The 13,266-nt window shown below is 47.5% G+C and overlaps 1 protein-coding gene across 10 annotated transcripts in view; it reads left to right on the top strand.

The window, feature by feature from the left end:
• Slc39a11 (solute carrier family 39, member 11) overlaps window positions 1–13,266 on the top strand; it is a 409,809-nt gene that overhangs the window by 71,371 nt on the left and 325,172 nt on the right. For 2 of the 10 annotated variants that reach the window (XM_087570882.1, XM_087570873.1), the window contains exon 1: window positions 13,071–13,155. The exons of 6 other annotated variants lie outside the window; for them this stretch is intronic. The gene's annotated coding sequence lies outside the window, so the exon portion shown is untranslated. Of the gene's footprint in view, window positions 1–13,048; window positions 13,156–13,266 lie in introns of those variants that run through there. 2 more of the 10 variants (XM_087570864.1, XM_087570876.1) reach the window with 2 other exon arrangements.

The raw sequence follows: 13,266 nt of genomic DNA, 5'->3' as shown, positions 1-13,266 counted from the left end.
CCTGGCTTGCTCAGCTTGATTTCTTCTAGAACCCAGGCCCTCCCACCCTTGATCACTAGTTGAGATAATGCCTTACAGCTAGGTCTCATGGAGGCATTTCTTCAGGAGAGGTTCCTTTCAAAATGACACACAAAACCAGCCAGTACAATGGGTCTTGGTTTCTTGGCTGGGTTTATTAAGTAATCACAGAAAGATTTGATTTGGGGGCTGGAGGTGGCTCAACTGTTAAGACCACTGTCTGGTCTTCCAGAGGACCAGGGTTCAATTCCCAGCAATCACATGGCGGTTTACACCTGTTCCAGGGGATCCGACACCCCTCACACAGACACACATGCAGTCAAAACACCAATGGACTTAAAATAAAATAAATAATTAATTTAAAAAGATTTGATTCAGCATTTTTATTTGAATAAAAATATCCCTAAGTTGTGAAAGGAACCTGTGACAAGCAGGAGGACTCGTCTGTTCTCATTTTGACCCAGAGTTCTAGATAGTAATGCACAATTGGGTTGACTCCCCCTCTGTCATGGGGAATGTCGTTTTCTTATTGTGATGACAAATGGTATACTTTTTAAAATACCAAAGTCTTTGTGCCTTCAATCCACGCGGCTAACGCTCCTACTCGCTAGCATGTGGGGCTTCCTCACTTTCCTGACATAGAATGACAAAAATCAGCACATATTAGTTTCTTAGCGCTGGCATGACGAAAACCAGAGCAAAACGCTCGTCTACCGGGTGGTGTACAGACTTTATTCTCTTGCCGTTCTGAGGCTAGGGATCGAAAATGAAGGTGTCACCAGTGCCGTGAAGGGTCCTTAGGAGGGATTTCCTGACTTCTAGCTTCTGATGGCTCCGAGTATTCTTTGACTTGTGGCTTCCTTGCCCTAATTTCTGATTTTGCCTCTGTTTTTCCTCCCTATGATCACCCGAGCCTCCTCTTTTCTCCTCTCAGGTACCTCATGCAAACCTGTCGATCCCCCGGAGTCCTCGTCTGTCTCTTACAAACACACCGGGTCACTGGGTTTAGGGGCCACTTGCTTAGACCACATGATCCCGCCCTCAGATTTTATTTAATGATAATCTGCAGAGAATCTGATTTACAAGTGAGCATCTTTATGTTCAGAGGCTACTATGCAACCCATCCACAAGACCTCAGCTGACCTCACTCGGAGCTCTCATATGACCGACTCTGCCATGGGTTGTGGAGCTCCTCGACCTGCTCCCCTCCTGACTGTGCACTGGTGAGGGACTGGCTTTATAAAGGTTAATCTCAGCTTGAGATCTAGAATCACCTTGGAGACTCTGGCTTGCTGTTAAGGCTAATTGAGGAGGGAAGCTCCACCCACTGTGGGCGGCACCATTCCCTGGACTGGGATCCCGGACTGGATAAATAGAAGTGGGCGGAGCTCAAGCATATCTCTTGTTTCTCCGCTGTGGATGTAGCGTGACCAGCTGTCTCAAGCTCCAGCCGTTGTGACTTCCTCACCATGATTGACTACACCCATAAATTCCGAGCCAAAACAAGCACTTTCTCCCTAAGTAGCTTCCATGAGAGTATTTTATCACAGCAACAGGAGAAACTAATAACAGTCCCTGCTTTTCCCTCTCTCTCTTCACATGCTCAGTACTCCTTTCCCATGCTCCCTCCCTAACACCGCCTCTTTTTGCAGGTCTTGGCTTACTGGTGGTCACAGGCCCTGGAGTAATGGTGTCAGCAGGAAGCTACCTTCCTCTGAGCAAGGCAATGCCCACCCTCTCTCTGGCATCAGATGGGATGGGATGAGTTTTATTGGAAGAATAACATCTTGAAACCCTTGCTCTGACCTCATCCCAGGGGCCTTTTAGCATCTCCATAGACACCCTAAGATGTGTTTTTTCAAGATGAAAAAAAATTGGATACCAAACATTAAAATGCTCCTACATTACAAATAAAGTAATTCAACCCCTCCCCCAAGTCAAAAGGAAGTCTTTATGATTTTGCTTTTGAACCGCTTAGCTTTAAGCTTTATTTAATTTATGATTGGCTATGATTTCTTGGCTTGTGCTGTGCATGCTTAAGAATTCTCTGGATGTGAGAAAAGTCAATCCTCAGATTAGTTTTTGAATGAGATTAAATTTTTATGAATACTAAAGTCAATAATTAAGAAGGGCTAATGAGCGTTAAGCTAAACATTCATTAATTTAGGTCTCTGCAGGTGTGTTCCCTTTTGAGTCAACATATCTATTTTTTCTCAATCCTTAAACCATTCCTCCAGCCCTCATGAAGCTTGGAGGCCCCGATTCTGGCCCATTCATTTTTTGTTTCCCCTGCTGTTTCTCCTTGCCCATCTTTTAATTCCCACTGTGAATTGGGGATGTTTTCCTTCCAATATCCCAATCCAAGGCCCCAGCCTGTGGTATTCAGGCTATAGTTTGAGATTCCTGGGACTGCCTCCTATGTGGGCTGACTGGCTCCAGGTCTCACATATTCTGTCCCTCCCTCTAGAATGGTTCTCAACTCCTGGGTCGTGCCCCACAAACTTCTATCTCCAAAAATACTTACACCATGATTCTTAACAAAATTAAGCAAAATTACAGTTATGAAGTAGCAATGGAATAATTTTATGTTTGGGGGTCGCCACAGCGTAAGGAACTGTACTAAGGGATTACCGCATTAGGAAGGTTGAGAACCACTGATCTACAGCCTTCTAGTGCTAAACCTTTTCGGGACAGTTTGACCAAATGCTTAGCCCTACCCTGATTTGACACTTTGATCTCTCTCCCTCCCCCTCCCTCCTTCTCTCTCTCTCCCTCTCCTTCCCCCCCTCTCTTTCTCCCTCTCTCCCTCTACCTTCCCTTTCCTCTCTCAAAATCCTCCCATATATACAGGTCCCCCGTTTGATCTTGTGACCCCCTTCACCTTGCTCCTGTTACACCAGCCTCTGAAACACCACCCACCCCACAGGTGTGTACCCTGTGCAGTCATTCAAAAGGCCCAAGCTTGGCTTCCTGTTCAGTTTTCATTGGCTTTGTAAGCAATGCTGATAGGACAACGGAACGTGTATGTTGTTCTGTCTGTCTGTCTCTTCTGCCCCCGATGTATATGATGTTTTTACCTGTATGTGCATGCATTCACAAGTGCATGCATACAAGTGTGGGTGAGTGTGTGTGTATGGTGTGTGTGTGGTGTGTATGTGCATGTGTGTGTGCACACAATGTACATTTGGGAGTCAGAGGCTAACTTTGGGTATTATCCTCACCCTACCTTGTTTGATACAGGGTTTTATCACCGTTGCACATACCAGATCCGTTGGCCTGTAAGCTTCCCAGGATTCTCCTGTCTGCACCTCCCAGCTCATTGCAAGAGCATTCTTGTTACAGACTTGTGACACTCTGGGGTCTGGAGATCCAAATTTTGTTTCTCATGTTTGCGCACAAATGTTTTAACCACTGAGTCATCTCTTCAGCCCTCTAGTACCTTCTTGAACACTACTTCTCCTCCATTAAAAAACAAACAAACAAACAAACAAACAAACAAACAAACAGGGTCTCACCATAAATCAATCCCTGGTTTGCCCGGAACTCGCTCTATAGACTGGGCTGGTCTTGAACTCAGAGATTAGCCTGCTTCTGCCTCCTAACAGCTAGGATAAAAGACATGTGCCACTGTGCCAGCCTTTTCACTCTATGTCTTGAATAAGGGGCTTCCCATTTTTGTCTCCCACCGGGCCCCACAAGTCATGTAGTTCTCTGCTAAGTAATGAGTGGACAAGACCAGGCATGGGTCCTGGTGGTTCACAGTGCCACTGGTGAGATTGGCTGCTTCCAAGCAAAAGGAGGTATGAGTTTCTTCTTGCTGCTGTGACAGGCTGAAATCTTGGTAGTTTAAAGCCACATTGATTTGGGCTTTGGTTGTGACACAGTGGGAGACTGTTTGCTTAGCATTTGCAAGGCCCTGGGCTTGAACCCCAGCACTGTGACCAGCTTGCAGTCCTAAGCCTGAAAGTCAAGGTGTGTGAAAAGCTCCTTCCAGAGGCTCCGGGAAGGTCTATTTCCTGGCCTTTTCCAGCTTCAGGTGCTTGCCCACTGACCTTGGCTTCTGTCTGTATTTCTCTGATCTGTGACCAGGGCCATCTCTGCCTTTGTTCTTTCCATTGCCTCCCTCTTTTCCCTCTTCAGGACCATTGGAATGTCACAGACTCACCATGTGTTCCAGAAATCATTTCTTTACCTTAAGGCCCTTCACCTAATCATACCGGACAAAGATCCTTTTGTCGTGTAAGGATGACGATGACGTCATAGTTGATTCTGATCGCCGGTTTGTCTAGGATTAAGAATCACCATGGAAACATACCTCTGAATGTGTATCTCTGAGGGTGTTTCCAGAAAGGATGAAGACTCACCTAATGTATGGGCGGTGCGGGCCCACGAGCTGGGGTCCTGGGCTGAAGAAAAAGAAGTGAAGTGAGCGGAGAGACCTTTATCTTCCTCTGCCTCCTGATGGTGACGGCAGTGTGACCAGCTGCCTCGGGCTCCCGCTTATCATGCCTTTGTCACGATGGACTGTACTCTTAAGCTGTCAGCCCGAATAAACCCTTCCTTCCCAGAGCTGCATTTACCAGATGTTTTGTCAACGAGAAGAGCAACTGGTAGAGTCGACATTTAAACGGTTCCTGTGTATAGGCAGATATCTCTGGGCTATGGGAACGTGACCGCCTGTCAGGAGGTGCTGCTGGCTCGAATCTCTGAGCATTCATCCATAGCACATCCGGCCTTTGTGGTTTCCGGGGTTCATACAATTCCGACGGTCTCTTCCGAGTACAGTGAACAGGACCGGGTATGGTGGCATGGTCTTAGCATGGGGGAGGCTGAGGCCGGAGGATTGGGGAATTCAAAGCCGCTTTGAGATACACAGAGAGTCCCTGTTTCAAAACAACACGATGGCAAAAAGGCACAAGTAGAAATCTTGGCACAGAGATAAATCCTATTTCAGAATAAGAACCTACACGTTTTCAGAGCTTCGGTCCAGAGCTCTGGTTCTGAGGGCTCTCTGGTCGGTTTCTCAGTGTTGTCTACATGGACGAGATGCCTCAAATATGGCCTCCTCCCATACACCTGCCACCATGGCCCTGGGTGCCGATTGCAGGATTGCAGGGTCTATTACTCTCCTACCTTTAGGAAGGAGAATGTGTTCTGCCGGTTTGTCCTGCCTGGCTGGAGACATCCACAACATCCATTAGGGGAAGGCATGGATGTCTGCAGCATCCTTGAATAGCACAAGGAAGGCTTCAATAAGAAGCCTTGGTTTACAGCCAACACAGGGCACAGCAAGGTATCTGAACAGCACTGTAAAGCCGTGGTTTGAACTGACGTCATGTATTGCTGTGCAACCAGCACCTCCCACATCCTATCACATCGCTGATGTGTGGTGAACATTTGCTGAGGGATGGGATAAGCAGGCCACCCCAGTGAGCGTCGACCGGGCAGGCTGGAAACTGAACTTAAGCGTTGAGCCAGAACTGTTTTGTTAGTATGCTTGTTAACATGGCCTCCATGGACTTTGGAAACTGGGAGATGACGGAAAAGGCAGGTTTTATTTTTGAGTTTTGAGACGGGGTCTTGTTCTGAACTCATGATGCCCCTGCTTTGTTTCTGGAGTGGCTGGGAACGCCATGCCTGGTTCAGAGGAGTTATTTAAAGCGGTGCCGGCAGAGAACGGGGAAATTGATTTCTGCTAATTATTGTCTCAGATTATGTCACCCGAGGGTTGATTCCATATTCAATCGGTGGTGGTTTCTACTTAGTAATTGGTATCTTGTTAAGCCAGCACTGAAGCAAGCCGAGTATGAATTTTAAACACCTTGTTCAGGACTAGAGACTTCTCTCTCTGCAGTGGATTTCCATAAGTCAGCAGGAAGGCATGCCTAAGCCTCTCTAGAGCATCTGTATTACAGGGCTCAGAAGCAAATGTTACACAAAGACGAGGAGGGGCCGGATTGCTGACTCAGTTTCTTTCCTGAGCCCTGGAGAACAGCTCTAGTTTGCAGCAGGCTCAGAGAGAAGTGGTGTCCAGTTGCTGTGGACTTCTCTGCTTAGGTTAGAGGCTTTGTGGTTTTTACCTGTTTGCATCAAGGAGCCAATCTGAAGAGGAATAGGCAGGTCTGTGCCAACTGTGAAGGTGCTGTCCCATTGTGTCCTTGTGTCCTGGTCTTAGCGGTCAACTTGACCCAGCCTAGACTCATCTAAGAGGAGAATCTTTGGTTGGTGAGATGCTCAAATCAGATTGGTGCATGGCTATGTCTGCAAGGGGATTGTCTTAAAGCAGGAGGGTCCAACCCACTATGGGCAGCATGCCCTAGGCAAGTGGTCCTGGGCTGCGTAAGAAAGTTACCTAAGCATGATCCTGCAAGCAAGCCCGCAAGCTGTGTTTCTCCATGGCTCGTACCTCTAGGTTTATGTCCCTAATTTCACTGAGTGACAGACGGTGGCCTGGAAGGACAAACCAAAATAAATGATTTCCTTTGCTGTATTGCCTTGGTCATGGTGTTTTACCACAACAGAGAAGAAGCTAGATCACACTGCCAGAGCCCTTCTAGAAGTTTCCATGCATGAAGCTCCGGGGTGTACCACTGTGGTGACCAGCACTCAGAGAACGGGAGGGAGCAGAAGCTAGCAGGCTGTTCACTGTGATGATTTTCAAGTTGTGCTGAAAACGAAGATGCGTCGGACTGTCCGTTCTCAAGGGTTATGGTAGGGTCACATGTTAACTAGTGACTGAATACATGGCTTTTTAAAAATTAAGTTTTGTTTTACTAGGTTGTGGTGTGTGTGTGTGTGTGTGTGTGTGTGTGTGTGTGTGTATACACACTCATGCTGTGGTGCACGAATGAAAAATCAGAAGACAACTTGTTCTCACCTTCCACTGTGTCAGTCCTGGGGCTAGAACTCAGGTCCTCAGGCTTGGCTGCAGGAGTATTTTCCCACTGAGCCGTCTCCTTGGCTCAACGGATTCTTGAGACTCGTGTAAAATGTTAGTGAATGATTTCCTCTCTGAGATTTATAAAATGACACCAGAGAGTCACACAGCTTGCTTTTGTAACCCCTGACACTTTGAGTCAGATAGCTTTTTTTTTTCTTTTGCCCTGGAGTTGGAGTATTGTAGGATAGTTAACATTCCTGGCTTCTAGCCTGGGGGTACTAGGAGTGCTCCCCAACCCCATCACTAAGTGCCTCAGTGAGCAGCAATAAGAGCGAAGTTAGTTTGGCTGATAACCTACGTGATACTGTGGTAGGTGCAGTGTGGGATTCCTGGAACAATTTTATCTGACACGCACACGTTATTTTCCTAATAACTCTTAAGAAAGTCTTTATAAGGTGCAGCCAACAGATCATGCTCTTATCCCTGGTCGATTTATTCATTCAGTAAACAGGGGCCATCTGCTCTGCACTAAGTCCCAGAGAAACAGGTACACAAGGCAGGCGTGGTCCTGCTCTCAGGAGTTCGCCCTTAGGGAGAACAAGGGAGACAAGAAAGGTCTGTGTTAGGTCAGGTATTCCAGGAATGCTCCTTTGAAGGGTAATACTTGAGGTGAGGTCTGAGTGACAGGAGTTCAGCCAGGTGACCCTGGGAGCTCGGTGCTTCAGGCAGAGGCAGCAGCAGGTGCAGACACTGGGTGTGAGGCGGGAGAAAGGTCTGTGGAGTCAGAGGTTGTTGGTCTGTGGGGAGTTAGATTTCCTTCAAAGGGCAGTGAGAAGTCCTGCAGGGGGTGCCGCAGGAGTACACGGACATGATTAGACTGATCCCCATGGTACAGAAACTGGATTGCAAGGACAGAAATGGAAGGACGCTCGGTCTGGTGGGCGGGGGCAGGGGAAGCAATGTTGTGGGGGACGGAGAGACTACGTTGAAGTGGAGGGTGGTAAGCAAAGTCTAGAGGTTATCTGTAAGTTACATATGTAATGAGCACAGTAACACACCAGAAGAGGGCATCGGATTCCATTACAGGTGGTTGTGAGTCACCATGTGGTTGCTGGGAATTGAGCTCAGGACCTCTGGAAGAGCAGTCAGTGCTCTTAACCGCTGAGCCATCTCTCCAGCCCATACATAGTAATTTTCAAACACTCTATTGAGTCTTATATACATGAGACCCTTTAAAAGTCCCCTAAGGGAATGATAAAGATGGAAAGCCCTCCTAACTTCGGTAGCACCTCTCAGAGCTTCCTGTTGCGTTCATTTCTGTGGTCCTGCAGATATGAGAGCTGCTTTTAGCTGGGCTTGCTTACTGTTCACACCAAGCCGGCCAAGTCATAATTTCCATCCAGTTTCCACGCTGTGTCAGGGGACAGCTGTTCTAAATGATGGCTGGGATAGGGCATCCTGGCAAAGCCAGGTCTCCTTTGTTGGCCTCTGTGGATCCCGGTTCATCGGTGCGAGTCACCAGGTCACTGCTGAAAACAGATCTGTTGAGTCAATCAAGTCTATGAATGGAGGGAGGGGGAAAGGAGGGAGGGCAGTACTCATTTAAAGTGTCAGGAAGGGCTGTTGGATGGGGTGAGATACCTATTCTAGGTCACAGTGGCTCAGCACAGTGTCAAGGGGGGCACTGAAGCCCAAAGGGGGGTTGGGAATTCATCCAAGGAGGTACATGTTAGGTCAGACACTGAGGTGAGCTCTCAACTGCTATATGGTCTCTGAAAGAAATGGGATGGAGATGGAAGGCAGGAAATAGAGGTCGGGAGAGAGAGAAGGGAGGAGATAGGGAAGGAGTGAGAGAGGAGAGAGGAGGGAGAGAGGGAAGAGGGGAGGAAGGGAAGGAAGAAGGAGATGAGTGAGTCTTCAGGACTCACTGGGCTAGACTACTTTTCTTGATCACCTCTTCCGTTTGAACAAAGCTGTTGCCTACTTCCAGGACCTCCTAGTGGATGGGCCGAGGGGGAGTTGCTGGCCAGGCATTGTGCTGCATCAAATGACACAGCCGCCAGCCTACTTTTAAGCTGCTGTGGATTCCTGTGGCCCCTTCCCTGATGGCCAGGGTGTCCCTTGGTCATTTGACCCCTCAGGTTCCTGTGGCTGTAGAGCGCCTGCCAGCCCTTACAGGAATTATTAAAATCTCCTTTCACAATATATTTTGATTATATTATTTTCCTCCTCCAACTCCTCCAAGAGCCTCTCTCCTTCCCTATGCACTCCAGGGAGACATACACTGTCTCTCTCTCTCTCAAAAAAGTCAAAACAAGCAAACAAAAATGCCTATAAGCCAAAAAGTAACCAAACAAAAACTTCAGACAGACAGACACACACACACACTCACATGCACACACACACTCGAGACATACATGCATGTGCACACACACATGCACACTCACACACTCACAAGCACACACATGACACCATACACACATGCACACGCATGCACACGAATGCACACGCATGCACACACACAAGATCTATTTTGTGTTAGCCAACTTCTCCTGGCCACAGTGTGCCATCCTGGAGTGTGGCTTATAGACCCATGACACCCCATCAGTGGAAACTGGTTTTCCTTCTTCCAGTAAGTATCGTTTGTAGATAGCTTTTTGGTTAGGACTGGGACTCTGTCCATCTCCCTTATTATTTAAGGAAATGTGCAAGGAGCTTAAGGAGTCCACATAGTTTTGGAAGGATTTCCTGTGAGGAAGGAAGCGTCCTTTCAGATTGCCTCTCTTGTTTTAGGGCACCCTTGTGGCTTGACTCAGGTGCCCAGGACTAATCTTGAGAGCTCCAAATGTCTATCAAAGGAATGACCTTGTTTACTGAGTCATCTGGGCCTGGATCCCACACTACTTTCGTGACTTTTGGGGGCAGGAGGTGTCCCTCCAGAGCTTCCCAGACCTTCATTTTCCTTTTCTGTAAGGTGGGGATGGCAGTGCCCAGCCCCTAGCACCCCTGCTTGTTAGAAATTTTTGTTTATTATTTTGTTGGTGTTGTTTTATTTGCAGAGGCAGGATCTCACTGCAGATTCCAAGCTGGCCCTGACCGCACGCTGACTGCACGATTTTCCTGCCTCAGTCTGTGGAAGCTGGAATTATACTAGTGTGAACGACACACCAGGGCAGCCCTGAGAGGAAGTAAATTCCCCCTTCCCATCTACATTAGTGACTTTGACCTTTGCTGTGAGCAAAATACCAGACAAGGCACAACTTTAAGTAAGGAAGTGTTCCTGGGGGAGTTGGGAGGGCAATTGTGTTAGAGCTTAATAGAAAATGACAAACCAGGGAAACTGTAAATCTACCAAGGAGAAGGAGAGGAGGAAGAGAGAGAACCAGGCCTCCTGCATCAGAGGTCGGCAAGCCACCATGCTGCGGAAGTGTGGGTGGGTGGTGTAGAGCATCAGAGAATGGATGAGAAGCTCCAGGGTACCTGGGGAAGCATGCACAGGCTCGGGTTAGTATCCAGAAGGAACAGACATAGAGAAGGAAATGGCAAAGTTACATCTGTCAAGCGTTAGGAGCTGCACGGCAGAGGCTCCACAGAATTACCTTACGGGAGCTTGGCAGCAGGGGAGGTTGGGAACGAGCAAAAGAAAGGTATTCTTTTTTTTTTGTTCTTTTTTTCGGAGCTGGGGACCGAACCCAGGGCCTTGCGCTTCCTAGGTAAGCGCTCTACCACTGAGCTAAATCCCCAGCCCCAAGAAAGGTATTCTAAGTACTACCATTTTGTGTTCATTTAATTATAGGGAGAAATGAAGTTCAAGGTCCCGGGTCCTACGGAAGCTTAGGACTTTCCAATAGCCGAACAACTTCTGTTGTAAGGGGCAGTTGTCTGAGTCCAGACATCTCAAGGACACCTCCACCTTGCTGGCAATGTCAAACTAGGTCCATGTTCCCTGGTCCTCTCCTGATCAATGGAAACTCCCTTGCTCAACCCCTTATGTCAAAAATGACAATGCTACAGCCCACCTCCCTCTCCCTCTCTTTATGGCTTCATCCTTTAAATGTGCTGTACGTCATCTCTCCAGGGTTGTAGTCCAGCTCCCGAGTCTGCTCTGTGGCCCCGATCGATCAGAAGTGGCTCGATTACAATAGATTTCTTTTCATCTGCATTGATCTGGTGTTTTGAGTTATGTTGGATTTAAGTGGATCCCATAACATAGGGCACAGGGAACACCGAGGAAGAGGTGTCTGGGAAGGAAATGGGGATAATCAATGCCCCTTTCTTCTGAGTAATGTCTTTAGGTGACTCAGATCTCTTGGTGATAGTTGTGGTGTGTGTGTTTGTGTGTGTTTGTGTGTGTGTGTGTGTGTGTGTGTGTTGTGTGTACTCTTGGCCGGAGGGACACTGTGCAGATTGGTTTAAAAACGAAACAGAAAACAAAAACAAAAACAAAACCCAACCAACCAACCAACCAACCAACCAACCAATACCATCCAACCAAAAATCTTGGTTAATTTTCCATTCTGAAAAATTTAAATGCATATGAAAGTAGGAAAAATCAGGGAACCTCTGTGCAGCTGTGAATCTGTAACTGTGGTAAGTTTTGTTTAATCTCAACTTCATTCACTTGGGCTGTCCCTAGAATTCCATTTCACGTCCAAGGCTTCGTGCTGTATAATGGCTAGCTCAGTGCGGGAGTGCTGTGACCATTGTGTGTGTGTGTGTGTGTGTGTGTGTGTGTGTGTGTGTGTGTGTGTGTGTGTGTGTTGGAACTGATGGCCTCACCCCTTGGGCCTTGTTTTGTGCTGCTCCCATAGCAAGCTGTTGTTTGCTTGTTTTTCAGACTGGGTCTCTCATCGTATAGCTCAGGTTGGTTCCTCACCAGCCCCCTATTTTTCAGTTCCCCAAGTACTATTATCACAGGCATGTGGCTGCATGTTACCTGGCTGAATGTCCCTGGCATGGGAGGTGGTGGGTCTCTTGGGGGCCTGAGACCAACCCTCCAGGTTGCCTCCTGACACAGCACAGAGCCTGTGGAGTGACCGTTGGCATGAGTTTAGCTGACTCTTGGCGGACTGAAGCGATAGAATGGGTATTGTTAAAGACTTCCTAATAGGTTCGCTTAGGAGACATTAAATCACGCAAGTGGAATTTAACTCAGGAGCGCCAAAATGCTGCAAAGATAAGCAGTGTTGCACAAAGGCCTATTAGAGGTAAGAGAAGTTTAGGATGCTAGGGTGTAAGTGTTTAACGGCCAGGATCTCTCAATCATTTGACTTTTTGATCCCCATGACAAAGGAGACAACTCCAAGTTGACAACCAGCCGAATGGGGAAGACGAACCCATAAATCGAACCCATAAATTGCAGTTGGGGCAGGGGGTGGGTGGGAGTGTAGGGTCACAACCACCATTAAATCCAGGTCTGCCACGAAACCCTTTGTGCTCCTATCTAGAAAACCATAATTCTGCCAAGTGGACAAGATGACTCCGGGTGACTATTCAGAAAAAGGAAAACACCGGGCATACTCAAAATTAATTCTGGCACTGTGTTACTATCTTTGCTGTGTAAATCTCCTAGCTGCCTATGTGGCCAGACTTGCAGTAATCAGTCTCTATTTAAGCTGTTCAAAGGGTTACCTGGGTCTAGGACCTGAGATTGAAGGATGACGGTACGTGTAAATGCTTAAGCCTAACGTGGGCAATCACACTAACAGAGTTCTTCCTTCATCTCTGAAGTAGGCAGAATGGTCCTCACCAGGAAGACTTATCATTTCTATAGCAGGGTAACAGATGCCTGCTCTTACTGTATTCCTCGTGTACTTCACTGCAGGCTGTTTTTCTGTCCTGATTACTCTTTGCTTGGGCTGCCAAATGCAACATGGACCACTCCTTTATAATAAGAAATTATTTGTTGTTTTCCTGACATTCAAGTTGAACCACATAGATTTATTGCAGCAAAATCTAGTCAAGGTGTTTCCCCAGAAGCCCTGGAGTGCAAAACCCATGACCTGGGCGAGGCTTCCTAGAATATAGCCCTCAGTGGGTCCTCAGTATTGACAGCCTCTAGTTCAAAGTGAAAGGCTGCAAGCTCAAGTAGAATACAGAGCATAGGCATCGTTCTAACGGGAACTGTTGACCTTGAGAATAAAGCCACCGACCTTCGGAACGTTGCCCATAGAGACACTGGCTCCGTAGCTCCGTTAGGACTTATGTGGTCGTCATGCTTAGGACCTATGACAAAAGATGTAGACAACATTAAGTAGGTCAGAACTGGTCCAAAGTGCCCCATCTTTGGGTGTCTGTAGCCTCCTCTAGGCTTCCAGGGGTGTGTGTCGGCGGTCAGCACTGCCCTTGGCCTTGGGCTCTGCATTCGT

This window comes from Rattus norvegicus, chromosome 10 (assembly GCF_021556685.1).
Source record: "Rattus norvegicus strain SHRSP/BbbUtx chromosome 10, alternate assembly SHRSP_T2T, whole genome shotgun sequence".
NCBI lineage: Eukaryota > Metazoa > Chordata > Mammalia > Rodentia > Muridae > Rattus > Rattus norvegicus.
Note: the sequence above shows the minus strand (reverse complement) of the source record. Positions and strands in the feature narration are given on the sequence as shown.